Here is a 15,770-nt window from a genome sequence, read left to right as displayed (position 1 = left end):
ACTTCTTCTAGAACATAGAACCCAGAAACTGGGTTAATGTGAATTAGTGTGGGAAATATGGTTTTATTTTCTTTCAAAATAAAACACCAGAATGAAAATTTAGATTAAGAATCCCCAAAATTGATGCTAAAATGAAAGAAAGCTACATTGTTATCTAGACTTGTGTCTTCTTGGTAAAGATTAAACTATCTCAGAATAAAATAAACTAGCCCACACCTGCCTTCCCCCCATTTCCAGAGTTAAATAGTGTTAATAATTTGGTCAGCTTTCTTTAGATATTTTTGTTGGATTTACGTGTAAGTATGTACGCATTTAATTGTGTAATTTTCTTGAGTGTAATGTGGGTTAGAACACTGCTGATAATTTTTATAAAATCACTCATCAAATGAAAAGAATAATTGTCCTGTTGACAGGTATTTTTGTGATGTCTTGGAATGTAATAAGAATATTTCTAGCATTTTACCAATGGAGTTGCATATTTGTATTTGATATTTATGACATACATGACATCCCTGAAATGAATGGCTTCTGATTATTCTTAGCTTGCTAAGGTTTATAATTAATGATTATTGTGTTTATCAATTAAGTTTATCAAAGCTATCTTTTTTTTTTTTTTGCTGATCTGTAAATGTGAAAAAAAATATCCTGATGTAGACCTAATCTTACGTACTTGAATTCCTCATTAACATGTAATATTCTTTTACAATATCCATGAATTTAATTTGAAAAGGTTTCATGTAGTGTTTACATGTATACTCAAATAAATTTGACCTATGGTTTTGTTTTATTGCATTCTAGTTTTCTGTTATTTTTTTAATTAAAGTTTAAGAATATGTTTAGAAAAGTTCCTGTAGCAATTAGTTTTTTACTCAAATAAATTTGACATATAGTTTGCTTTTATTGCATTCTATTTTTTTGTTATTTTTTAATTAAAGTTTAAAAATATGTTTATAAAAGTTCCTCTAGTAATTACTTTTAAAAAAAATCTTCTATTCATACCCTATTGCCTGTACATATTAAACAAAAACAAAACTATGTTACTTTCAGAATTAAATGTTTCTTTATTTGCTTGCAAAATTTTAGGGTTAAAAAGAAATGTATCTATTGTAAAGTATAATGCCAGTGAAATTCTCTTTCTGTGTAATTAATCTGCTTATTTATGCTGGGAGCTCTTACAATTACCTCCATACCCCTGGATGTTTTAAATACTTAAAAGGACTTAAATAAAATATCAATAATTTTGTATGAATCCTCAATGCTAAGGTTTTTCTTCAGCTATGGGAAATTATCTTTACTATTTCACTAATTTTATTTTTTTGTCAATATTTTCAATTCTTTCCATTTAGAAATCCAAAGAGATGGATTGTTAAACTTTCTCATTTCACCCACCAATCTTTAAACTGTCCTTTGTTACTGTCCATTTATTTGTAATTTTGTAATATATTCTCAGAAACTTTATCAGCCAATCTTCTAACTCAAAAATTTGATCATGCATTCTTTATTTCATTGCTGAACACATTTAAGTTTTAAACATTTTTGCACAGCAATCAGTAATTTTTTTATAGACATACTCTTATCCCTTAGAAGGCGCTAAATAAACAACAAAAAAAATACTATTTTCCAATAACTTTTTTATTGAGTTTTTAAGAAAAACCTAAATTACAAAAAATGGCTGAAAATCTAGTGTATACTTGACCATACAACTATAAGAAACTGCAGGGATTATCAAAGATTTGTTAATAAAAAGACCTCAGGTACATATGATTTTATACGTATAGGCTATATTTAAATTTGGAAATCGAATCACATAGTTCTGTGCTATTCAAATTAATACAGTGTAGAGAAAAAGTAAGCTTATTAAATTATTTTATGAAACAAGCAACATCCATTATTAAGAACTTATAGAACATAAGAAAATATAGACTCTTAGACATGTATAAACATGCCAATTTTTTAGTAGCAGATCAAATACAAGTATAAATTTAAAATTAATACACCATGTCAAGTCTTTTCTCTCCTCATCCTACAAATATATCAATGTTCAAAATTAAATTACTATAATTTAATAGCTTAAAGGAGAAAATTAATGTGATCATATATATATTCACAAAAATAGCTGATACTTTTCAATAATACATTAAAATTTCTGAATAAATCATAAAAGGAAGTTGTTTTCATATAATTACACAATAATGAGAGACTTTCAGAATCGATCAGTAAACATAAAACTAAGGAGCAAACACGGCTTTGCCATTTCCTAGCATTAGTATTTTGGGCAAATCATTTACCATTCTGTGCCATAGTTCCTTCATGGTATTCTTGAGAGAAATCAAAGAAGTAATACCGGTAAAATCCTTGCAACATCATGGCACACTGTAGCACTTTTAAGTTCCTGCTATTATTACTATTATTATTATCATCATTATTATTATTATTATTATCATTATTATTATTATTACCACTAAAGACAAGGAAATGTCAGTTGACTCTGCCATTAACACTTTCATTCAACATCATTCTGAAGATATTACTAGTGTAATGAGATGAAGAAAAGAAAATAAATAGACAAATACACATACTGAAAAAAGACACAACCATTACAACTATTAAAAAATACCTGTATGGTGGTTAATTTCATGGTAAATATGTAGGAAAAAGTGACTATTCTTATTTCTGAATTAGTCAGTTGAAAAATTGATAAAGAAGGGAATCTCTTTCACTGGGAAAATAATTATTTTGTATTCCTAGATACAAATATAAGAAATATGCAAACTCTATATGACAAAAATAGAAAAATACTGATATGTATATATTTCAGAAATATACTATTTGTACGTGAAATAATTCAATAATTTGAAGAGGCAATTTCTGCCAAAATTGATATATAAATTTAGTATCGTACTAACCAGTTTCCCAATTTGGGGGTCACAACAGATTGCTTATAAATTTTATTTGATAGGATAGCTAGAACATTTTATAATGAGAACAAAGTGGATAAATTAAATTTAATCAGAGCAGAAGGAACATGTCTTGGGTAACATTGTGCTGCTGTGAATTAGGGACTATTGTGGAGATTTGTGATTCCCAGAACAGAGCTCTAATATTAGATTAGATAGCACTGAATAGTCATTGTTAAGGTTTGAGCATAGCGTTGTAATGTTTGGCATCCCCAGATAAAGAAATTCCACACTTACCTTCAAATATTGACTAAATCCTGAAGGCTAAGAGTTCCCAAATGTCCATCCTCCAACACAGGACACTAGACCAAGCTGGTTTATATATTCACAGTTATCCCAAGACTTCCTGAGTTAGAATTTCCCACACCAGTGAAATGATAATCTGTTTTCTATCTAATACACCTGGTGATTCCCATGAGCAAAGTTTTGAACTCAGTTCTCAAAGATCATCATTAATGAAAATCACCTGAAAAACTTGATAGAGAATGCAGATTTCCAGCTTCTTCCCTCAGAGATTTTGCCTCAACAGATCTAAGGAGGGAAATAGGACACAAAATATCAAAATAAGCATTTTAAATTGGAGCACTAATCTCTAAAAGGAACATGGCTTTATATTATCATTTGACTAATACTAATTTTTTTATTAAAATTTGTTGGTGTGACAGTGGTTAGTAAATTATATAGGCTTCTAGTATACAATTCTGTAATACATCATTTCCATATCACATTGTATGTTCACCACCCAGAGTCAGTTCTCCTTCCATCACCGCATGTTTGACCCCCTTTACCCTCTTCTACCACCTGCCTCCCACCTTACCCTCTGGTAATCACTAAACTATTGTCTGTGTCTATGAGTTTTTGTTGTTTTTATTTCTTTGTCTTGTTCCTTTATTGCTTTCAGTTTTGTATCCCACATATCAGTGAAGTCATATGCTTCTCAATTTTTTCTGTTTGACTAATTTCGCTTAACATAATAATCTCAAGATCCATCCATGTTGTTGCAAATGGCACTATTTCATCTTTTCTTATGGCAGACTAGTATTACATCGTGTATGTATACCACAACTTCTTTATCCAATCATCTGTCGAAGGACACTTTGGTTGCTTCCATGTTTTGGCCACCGTAAATAAAGCTGCAGTGAACATTGGAGCACATATATCTTTATGGATAATGTTTTCATATTCTTTGGGTACATACCCAGGAGAGGGATTGCTGGGACATATGGTAATTCTGTTCTTAATTTTTTGAGGAACCTTGGCACTGCCTTCCGTAGTGGCTGCACCGATCTACATTTCCACCAACAGTGTATGAGTGTTCCTTTTTCTCCACAGCCTCTCCAACACTTGTTATTTGTCTTGTTGATGATAGCCACTCTAACCAGGGTGAGGTGAATTTAACCTCAAAGGCAAGGGAAGTAAAAGCTAAAATAAATAATGGGACTATAGTAAACTAAAAAGCTCCTGCACAGCAAAAGAAACTATCGACAAAACAAAGAGGCAACTGAATGGAAAAAGATATTTGCAAACAACGACTCCCATAAAGGGCTTATATCCAAAATATATAAGGAACTCATACAACTCAACAACAAAAAGACAAACAATCCAATTAAAAAATGGGCAGAAGACATGAACAGACATTTCTCCAAAGAAGACATACAGATGGCCAGTAGATATGTGAAAAGATGCTCAACATCACTAATCATCAGAGAAATGCAAATAAAAACCACAGTGAGCTATCACCTCACAGCCGTTACAATGACCAATAGTAATTTTAATTGTAAATTTTCTCTTCAGGCTAAATATGATTGTTAGGTGTATATAGAATGATCTCAGGCAAAGATTACATGTAGATTTAGGAGGCAACTCTAATGTGGGTTTAAAATTGTTAGTAACAGGTGTTTTTATGTAGATTGTCTTTAAGGGCATTGTTTGGGTAGAATTTATAGCATTGGGTAACTAAGTAATGTCACCAGTGGATTGGGGAGATGCTATTGGTAATGACGTCAGAAGAAAAAGCAGGTTTAAGGAGGTTAACATATGTTTGTATTAGGTTTATAAATTTTATCAGGTAATAGTGATGGATAGGTTTGAAAGATCTCAGGACATATAAATCTGTTTTTAAAAGAATAGAAATAACATTTGAAATACTTGAAAGAAAAGAAGATTCATAAAGAGACCAGCTTATGCTGGAATTTTTGAAAATGTAAACCTTTCAAGAAGAAGCAAACACCACAAATTTGTAAAATGAAGGAGAATGCAAAGTATTTGGAAATTGGTTAAATTCATATTGCTTTAATCGCAGAGGAAGGCCAAATACAGCAGCTCTTTACCCTAACATTTTTTTTCTCACACATACGTAAAGAATGTGCCTATTGTACCAACTCCCCACTTGTAACATAAATTTCCGTAAACTTTAACTCAACTACTCATTGATTCTAAGTGTTATTTCTTCCTCCAATAACTATATTTGCAATCCAAATGCAGTGTGCAAACACTTGACTAACCTGTATTTAACCCCAAACAGGTATGAAGTTACAAAATACATATGTGCAGTATCAATCAATTTAGTCTTTTGAAATATACTTTTTTTAGCCACCAACTTTATCTTGGACTACTTTTCTGTCTGTGTTCAAAAGAGATCTTTAGTATATAGGAAATCATTCTATGAAATATATGTGTTCTAAAGAGCTCTCTAGGAGTCCCATAAATTGAATAATATTTTAAGTGAACAGAAAATCTCTTGCATATTCCCTGACTATCTTCTTTGAAGTATAGGAAGGCTAATAAGAAAGTAAAACTTCCAAACCAGCTCTCTTTCTCTATTAAATGGTTCTTTTCTTTCTTTCAATCAGTATATTATCAACACTGAATCTCCAGAGGGTTCAGCTGTTACTTCTGCGTTTCTCATTAGGAATACTAGTGGTCGTTTAGATAAGTAAATGCTCTTCATCTGGTCTTATCCCAGGGCAAGGCATCCTTTGAATGTTTTGAACTACTAGAATGCGATTAATCCTACCTGCCTTAGACTCACCCTTTTTTCCTTTAAAAAAAAAAAAATTGTCATCTTCAAAATTTATCCTATCTTAAGCAGGAGGTCAATGAGAACCAGAACTGATAACATTTGGAAGCTTCTATTCTCATACTGTTAGTTTTGAATTCAGACTCTACAAGAGCATGTAGGCATATTCTCCATACAAAACTATCCATGTGAAGTGAACAATCTGTTTGAGCCACCTTCTATCTCAATTTATGATTTTCAATCAGATTTTTGAAAATGGATCTTGGCCCCACTGGCTTAATTTCCTCTGAAGATGGACCCTACTTATACTAAAATTTAGCCACTTCTTGTTTTCTGTGTCTGTCAGCAAAGTTGCCCACTAGATTTAATTTCTTTAATGTGCAACATGTAAAGCAATAAATTCAAGTTCACTATATTTCAGACAACTTCCTGTTTGGTTTTTGATCATTCCTTAGGAAAAAATGACAACCCTGCAATCATTAATAGTTCACAAATCACTTACCACCTGAATTTAACTATAATTCTGTTTATATTATGCCCTGGTTTTGTAACACCAGCATGTTTTAAAGCTGTTGGTGTAACTCAAAATCTTGATTAATGAATTTCTTCTTGGAATTAAATTCTCTATAGGAAATACTAATTAATCTTGTTTTATCATCTTATTAATAAGCCTTTATTATTCATCTTTTGTAGTTAATCTAATTACTAGGAATTTATTTTTTAAAATATTACTGTCTTCATTAGTACTCTATCAGGTTCAAGTTACTTCTAATTTAATCCAACTCCCACCTTTCCTTTCCATTGAGAAACTCCTTCAATAACGCTAATTATCTGAGTAAAAGTGGAAAATTAATTTATTTTCTACTACAATTAACATGAAACATTTTTTAGATGTAAGTAGCAATTGCATTTCTTAATGTATAAGTAGTTTGCCTCATTAATTATTAAATAATGAAAATTAGAAATGAAATATTTTCATCTCAAGCTATATCTTTTTCCTTACCCAGTGAGACATTTAATTGAATTGGTTTTACATATATATAATCAAAAATAAGGAGGTTACTAAAGAAATTTCATTAAAGATTTGTTTGCATCTTGCAGGAGCTGTGATTTTTGTTGTTGTTGAAAAGGCAACGTTGTCTGAAAGATACAACGTTGGAATAAGGACGTTCTTATATCTGACCCTATATCAGAATCAGAGGGATAATTAAAATAAGAGCTTTTGTGGGTTATGGCAGCAGAAGCAGCTTCAATCTAAAAAAGCTGCAGATAAAAGGTATAATTGGAGGAAGGCTAGGAATTATTTAAGACAAAGAAGTAGGGAGAACGATAAGTAAAACATTGAAGCACTTGAAACACATGAAAAGTTTAGAAGATTTTAGAAGGAAAACAGTGGAACCTGATCATATCCGTCCACTACATTGATGGTGCCATGTTGATATATCTGTACACAAAAAGGTATCACTTGCCCCAGAAGTCTTGGTAAGATACGTGTTTAGCATAAGGTAAAAGCTTCATTCATTCACTCTGTCCCAGGATCTGTAATGTAACACACGCACACACACAAGAACAAACAAACAAAAAATAAAATGTTGGCTGAAAGGCAACAGATAATAAACAGAAAAAATAATAGTAGTATAAGTTACACAGAAAGTTAAAAGTGTTATGGTATGGAAAAATAGAGCAAGGGAAAGGCTTTCAAGAATTTTGGCAGAGGTGGCTTACAGAGTAGCATTCTGGATACTGGGAGCCTGATATTTGAGCATAGTCTTGAAGAAATTGAAGGTTGTATCCATTAGAACATATGGAAGCACATTCTAGTCAGAGAGCGTGACCAAATGTCTGGAAGATAATCCAGAGGAAATATAGAATGCTAAACAAAAGAAGAGTATTGGCAGATCAGGGGAAGGTAATCTTTTAGCCGAAAACCTGGAGGTAAGATAAAATGTTTAGAATAATTGCATGTAATAAGAAAGGCCTAGAGATGGACTTGGGCATGGTGTCTAGAGTAGAGCAGAGGAAAAAAGTAATGAAGAGAAACAGACGAGGAAGGTCAGGATTTGGGTGCTGAGTTATTTGTGTATGGTTTTGAAGGTGACTTAGAATAATGGTAAATTATAGAATAAATTAAAATTTCAAAAATGATAGTAAATAACTGAGAGTTTAGTAAATATGAATGGGGAATATGGCATATGTAGATTTCATTATCTACATTATGTGTACACTTCTGATCATAATGCTTCATAGATTTGATTCTAGATCAAGCCTGCAGATAGAATTCAGAGAAATTTGGGCTCCTCTCTATTTCACTGTTTTTCTCATTTTCTTTGCCTATAGATTCCCAATTGTGATTTAGAAAGAGTTTCAGCTCAAAAAAGGGATAGTGAGAAAAAAGTATAGTAGTAAAGAGAGATCTTATTTGCCTGTTAATATCATAGTATGATATATGTGCTCTCTTGATTTGATGGGTATACAAAAAGCCGAATATTTTGAGATGATCAGTTGCTTGGTCAGTGATAGATTACTCGGATATTTTTTACTTGCCTTTCCTTAATATGGGTAAAACCTTCTCTGATTGGATTCTTCTGATCTACTTTCAGCCTCTGTTTTTTTTTTTTTTGCTTCACCCACATATGCTGTTGAGACCCCATTGTTTATTCAGAAAGATTTCTTAGGCAAAGTACCTTCAAGATTGACTCAGAATGGCTCAGAAAATGCACAAAATAATACATTTCCTTTACCCCAACTCATTCTGGGAGTGCAGACCAATTCTAATGTAGGCCCTTCTTTCTCTACTATCAAAGCATCAAGGCAGGCTGCCATGCTCTTGAGTGATGAATGAATCAGAGAATAGGTCCCACTGTCCCTCACTCTAGGTGACGTACATTAAGCTCTCCAAGTAATTTTCCTACAGATCTTCTCTAGGATTCTTTACCTTTCTTTTACATCTTAATATGAGGTATGAGTAGACCACAACATTCTTTAAACAAGTTCCCTTGTAGTACCTACAGAAGTTTTCTAACATCTTCAAATAAAATGGGGAATAAATGGACTTCTATTATTTTGTACTTGGCCTTTTGGGTCTTTAGCTAAAATAGAAAGAGCCCCATTTTAATATATTTTTTTATACATTCCTTAAACTTAACACCTTGAAAGCCTCAGTAACTATTTTTTAAACAACTTTATTGAGGCATATTTTACATATAAAATTCACCCATTTCAAGTGTACAATTTAGCAATTTTCAGTAAGTTACCAAGTGGTTCACCACCACCATAAATCAATTTTAGAATATTTTCATTTCCCCAACAAAATCCCTCATGTCCATTTACAGTTTATTCCTGTTCCTACCTCTAGCCCCAGTGACCACTAATTTACTTTCTGTCTATAAATTTGCTTTCTGGACATTTCATGTAAATGGAAGTATACAATATGTGGTCTCTAGTACCTGACTTCTGGATTTTGCGGTTTATTCAGGACATAGTACGTGTCAATAATTTGTTTCTCTTTATTGTTCAATAGCATTCTGCCTTATAGATATATATTACATTTTATCCATTCACCAATGGATGGACATTTGGATTGTTTCCAAGTTTTTGTTATTATGAATGATGCTACTACAGATATTTTTGTGCAAATCATTGTGTGAACATGTATTTTTATTTCTCTGTGTACTTTGCTGAGAGTGAAATGACTAGTTTTATATGGTAGTTTTATATTTAACTTTTTCAGAAGCTGCCAAACTATTTTTCAGTGTAGTTGCACTGTTTTCTAATCCTACCAGGAATATATGAAGGTTGCTGTTGCTCCAAGTATCTGTCAACACTTACTATTGTCTGTCTTTCTTATTATAGAATAATAAGAGAATCTAGAGAATCCATCATAGAGAATACAAAGAGGTAATATCTCCTTGTAGTTTTGATTTGCACTAGCTTAATATCTAATGATATTGAATCTTGCTTCATATGTTTAATAAACAATTGTGTATCTTCTTTTGTGAAATATCCATTACTATTTTGGCACAATTTTTATAGGCTCATTGTCTTTTTCTTGAGTTGTAAGAGTTTTTTTTGTGTTTGTGTGTATAATCTGAATACAAATCCTTTACCAGATATGGCTTTTCCTCAATCTTTGCTTGTCCTCAGCAGTTATTTAAAAACTTTTCTCTGCTACTCAAATCTTTAATTCTATCACCCTCACTTATCCTCCCATCATGCTGAGAAAAAAAAAAATAATAATAATAACCAGTTTCCATTTTCCAGAGAATCTACATGCCATCAAACCAATAATGTTGACTTAATGCCAATTCACTGAGACACATAATTGTATTGTCACTTCTGATTACCAAGTTCCTCCTGTTGCAAAATGCAAATTCTTCTCCTAAATTTTGTTTTCAAAGTGTGCTCTGGATCTTATCCCTTTCTGTTCTCTCTGGAACATAAATTTATCTGTCACCTTTTGTCTCTCGTTTCTTGCACTTTTATGACCCAACTAGCTTCTTCCTATTAGAATTCAAATATACTCAATTATCGTCTATTTTTGATTTTTAATAACTAAACTAAATTAAACTAAACTCAGTTTCACATCTTTCTAAAAGCAAATCTGTTTCTATTTTCTTTCATAATAAAACTCCTTTTATGTTTTCTTCATACCCTGTCTCCAGTTACTCTTTTTATCTCTTCAACCTAATGCTGCTAGTTCTACCATAACATTGATATGTCTCTCAACAAAGTCACTAATAAACTTTTTATTAATAAAAACAAAGCATAATTTTGTTATCACCTTATTGACCTTTACCAGTATGTAATAATATGAAATCTCTTACTTCCTTTAGTTTCCATATTATATGCTTCTAATTTTCCTCTTACCTCTCTGCATTTCTACTTCTATGTAAACTTCTTTTCAAGCTACATCATAAATTGGTGTTGTTTATAATAGTATCACATTTTTATCAGTATACACACTATTCATTCTGATGGTTTCAATTGTATATATTCTGAATTCTCACAAATTTCTGTTTTCAGAACAAATCTCTTTACCAAGCTCTAATAGATTTTATAATCAACTACCCATATCTATTTGGATATCATCTAATCACCACAAATTTATCATTTTTACAAAACACAGCTCATTATCTCCACTCAGAAATGCCCCCGTTTTCCTGCCTACCCTGTATCGATGGTGAACATCATCCTCCATCATTTGCCTTCAATAAAAACCTGAGCTTCAGAGTCTTCCAGAAACTTAATGACTCCAACATAAATGTGTAATACTGTGAAAAGATATTTCAATAAAGAAGCAAGCATATTGCCAATAAGCATATGAAAGTAATTTAACCTACTGGCAATGTAAAAGGCTATTGGTGCTCAGAGACATTAATATTCTTGTATGCAAGCATCATTTTCTTGCATGGAAGTTTATTTTTCGCTAATTTCCACACACAAAAAATGTTTCAACAGTAACATTTCTACTATACTCAAGCAGAAATCATAAATATTTTTTGATGATACTTTATTGCTTGATAATTTGTCATAATATATTTTGTTTCCCCATTTTCATGAAAATGTATACACATTTTAATTAAATACTAATTTAAAAAAATTACCCTCAGGAAATTGATAATTAGTGAATCTAAATAAATTACTATGTAAAGTATGTTTTTCTTATGTTTTTATTTCTTCCCTTTTTCCTACTACTCCTAATTCCAAGAATATATTGTGTCTATGACAGAAGGCAAAAATGTCTGGATGCAAAGGGAAAATATTGTATATTTGTTATAGATAGGCCTAATAGGCAAATAATTGTGGTGGTTTATTTGTTCTTATGCGGATATTGGATATTATGTAGATCCTGAAATCCCGTGTTTCTCTGAAAATAAGACTTACCTGGACCATCAGCTCTAATGCGTCTTTTGGAATAAAACTTAATATAAGACCTGGTCTTATATTATATTGTATTATATAAGACCCAGTATTATGTTATATTATATTATATTATATTATATTATATTATATTATATTATATTATATTCCCGGTCTTATATTATATTCAAATAAGGCCTGGCCTTATATTAATTTTTGCTCCAAAAGACACATTAGAGCTGATGATCCGGCTAGGTTTTATTTTCTAGGTTTTATTTCGGTTTCTGTAGTAGCCGTGTGATAAGTAGCCACAATTCAATTGTGACATGGTGATGGAAGGAGAACTGACTCTGGGTGGTGAACACATAATGTGATATATAGATGATGTATTATAGAATTGTGCACTTGAAACCTATGTAACTTTACTAATCATTATTACCCCAATAAACTTTAATTTAAAAAAAAAGAAAACAAATTTCAATACCAGAATAATTAGCATGAAATATTTATTATAATCTTTCATCTATTTCAATGATAGCCATAATATGTTACAATCAAACTGATTATAATAGCTCATTTAAATTGAGTTTTCTATCTTATAAACATATTCAATTATAGTTGTTATCCTTTGCTCAGTGTGAAGATTCAAATGTTTTATTTCAAAAGTAAATAATAGGGTTTCTAACAATGCTAGCTAAGTAGTGTACATATTTATTATTGAATAGATTATTAAACATGAAAGAATTTAGCATGATTACAAATGTGACTGACCTAAAATAATTCAAATTGAATGTAAATCACAAGATTTCTCATCCATCAAAGACTATAGGAGAAAACAAAAGGAAGCAAAATCATGTTTTTGAAAAGAAATAAGTTCAGTCTTCCATAGAATTGTATTGAGTACAGTGGTACCTCGGTTTTCGAAGGTCTCCATTGACGGAACATTTTGGTTTATGAATGCCGTAAACTCGGAAGTAAATCCTTCCTTTTTCAAACACGACTCAGAAGTCGAACATGTCACAAGGCTTCCGCTGAGTCCAAGATCCTGAGGACTAGCTGCCAGCTGTTTTTGAACGTTTGAGAACTCATGGATTACATTTGAAAACTGAGGTACCACTGTACTTGCTTTCTGAAATAATTAAAATAGATATAAACAAATGCAGTTAAACGAAAGTACTGTCTTGACAGTACTGTAAGTATGCAGGGAATTTGAAATTATTATTCTATATGGAACTAATTAAAATAATGTGTTGAAAGAGGATACAATGCTTATTGAAAATATCTATTAATGTTATTCCTTTCTTTTGCACTTTTCTACCACCCCTTAGATATTTACAGTCTCTTTTTCCTATTCACCAGCACCAAATTAATGTTCATAAATTATATTGTGCCTCATTTCTTCTCAAAATTGTGAATAAAATCAGACCAGCTTTATTGATTGTTGCAAATTCATCTCAATACTCTCTTCAAAATCAGGTATTTGTTACAGCCATGTTGGTCTATTTCATGCATATAAAACTCACTTTGTGCATCCTTTTCCTTGGTAGTCTATGAGAGGTGCTTGGCAGTGTAGGGCAGTGTTGGTGTATGATAGTTAGACAGCTATAATACTGTTGAATTGTACTGTGATTTACACTTAAATTTGCATCTCAGTTTATTCACTTGAATCAATGTTACAGCAAAAGCTAGATACAATAAAAATATTACAAAAATTAACCAATATAAAATTATTATTGTTTCTGTCAATGCCCACCAGCCAAAGATCACCAGGAACTTCTGTTGTCAAATAGATTTGATATTCTTTTCACCCAAAGAGATGGCAGACCATGGGGGACAGAGGATATCTAGGAAACTGGTAGGAGGAGCTTGTTATAGGACAACTTGGACTGATGTTAAGTCCTTTTGGGGTGGGCTTTGTGTAATACTCTTTCTTTCTTTGCTCATATAAAGTTTTGTTTGATATTACCTCATGGCAAAAATACATGGTTTGTTTTTTTTGTTTTTTTTCTGTTTTCTCACTGAAGCGTATTTAGTACCACACTAAACGATTAACAGATACTCATATTGGCCCTATTGAATACTGATTTCTGATTTCAATATTTCATTCCTTTATTTAGAAGGAAGACGTGTTTCAGGTTATGCAAGTAAAGCGTAAGTTCATATGTGAAAATCATAGTTATTATGTTCATAAAAAAAATCAAGATTTCTACTTGTAAATACTTAGACAATATAGCTGCTATCTTAAAATGCCAGCAATAGAAATTGAAAAGTAAAAGTATTTACTTTTGAAAATTAAAAGTATTATTTTATTGTTACAATTCTTTATATTTCATACCTACAGGCTTTCAGAAAGGCATTCATGGAATGATATGTTTTATTAAAATGCAAATCATCAAGAAAATTTCTAAAATTTATAAGCTAGTTATATCAGTTAGAATTGCTTTTCATTAAAAATAATTTTAATATACTGGCTTCAACAGTAATGGATTTATTGATCTCAATAACAAAAATTTCTAAGTGAGGCAAGCCAGGGTGGTTATGACAGTCCAGTAACGTGATAAATGACTCCATCTCTTTCTCTCATTCTACCCTTCGTTCTCGGTGTGATTTTTTTCAAGATTGGCTGCTTTGTCTCTAGGCTTCATGTCTGTGTTCCAAAAAAGATGAAAGTGAGAGTCTCTAAACCACCTTCCTAATTAGTTTTATCTTTTTGGTAAAAGGAAAAATAAAATATACAAGTATTTCTGCTTGTAGCTAATTGGCCAGAACTATGATACCTGGCCACTTCTAACTCCTAGACAATTTAAAAAGGTGAATATTTTGTCTTTCTTACTTCTATAGTAGAGGAAGTCAAGGGAATGAGTAGGTTGTATTTGTTTTTTAGGTGACTTTTTATAGTGTCTACAGCACTTAAAATATATACACATACAAAATTTAAACACACACACACACACACACAGACACACACACACACATACACGTTAGCTTGTAGCAGAACATTTTCTTGTTGATTTGTATTTTAATAAAAACATACTTATAAATGTCTTCCTGAAGTCCTGTGATTTGGAATATACTTAAAAAATAGTTGTTTATATATATATAAATACATATATATATATATATATATATACATACATACACGCATATATGTATATATATAAATTATATAAACATATATTTTATATATATTTATTTAAAGCTATATTGATGTGTATGATTTTCTTAATTAGGTATATGGATATAGACATATATATGCAAATAAAAATCCATTATGTATTGAAATAAATTATTTAAAAATTAAAAGGTATAACTTTAAAAATTAATGATGACATAATTGTTTTCATATCATTGTAGAGAAAAATGTAACTGTCATGTTTCTAAGCAATGTTTCATGACTCGATCTTTGTAAGTCTAGAAGATGCCATTTTAAAATAAAGTCACAGAAATGAGTGGATAAGTTTTAAAATTACATTGAAATTTAAAAGCTGAGAGAATAATGCAAAATTGGATTTCCAAAAGAAAATTAAATGCAGTTTCATTTACTGTGTTCTGCAGTGTATTTCCCTAGGCCCCATTTTTGTTATATTTTGATAACTCATTCTAGAAGTAGGGAAGATTAATCCAGACTCTTTATGGGTAAAAATTACAGATGTGTGTTGTTGATTATTCATTATCTTCTATGCTGATGGTCAAATATCCTTCTCTCATTCCATCTCCCAGTTTATGTGCACAGCCCCTTGTCTTACATTGCCTACCAAGAATATGCCTGTTGTACTCTGATAGATTTGCCTCATGTATACTAACCCAACCCCATTTCCTGCTTACTTCTAATGTAGTTTATACCTCTGCATGGATCTGAATAGATGACTGTGCTATGTGAAGAAAATGAAAATTTATTTTCCATTCTTCCCAATTCCCAAAATCATTCACATAGA

This window comes from Rhinolophus ferrumequinum, chromosome 5 (genome assembly GCF_004115265.2).
Source record: "Rhinolophus ferrumequinum isolate MPI-CBG mRhiFer1 chromosome 5, mRhiFer1_v1.p, whole genome shotgun sequence".
Taxonomy (NCBI): domain Eukaryota; kingdom Metazoa; phylum Chordata; class Mammalia; order Chiroptera; family Rhinolophidae; genus Rhinolophus; species Rhinolophus ferrumequinum.
Note: the sequence above shows the minus strand (reverse complement) of the source record.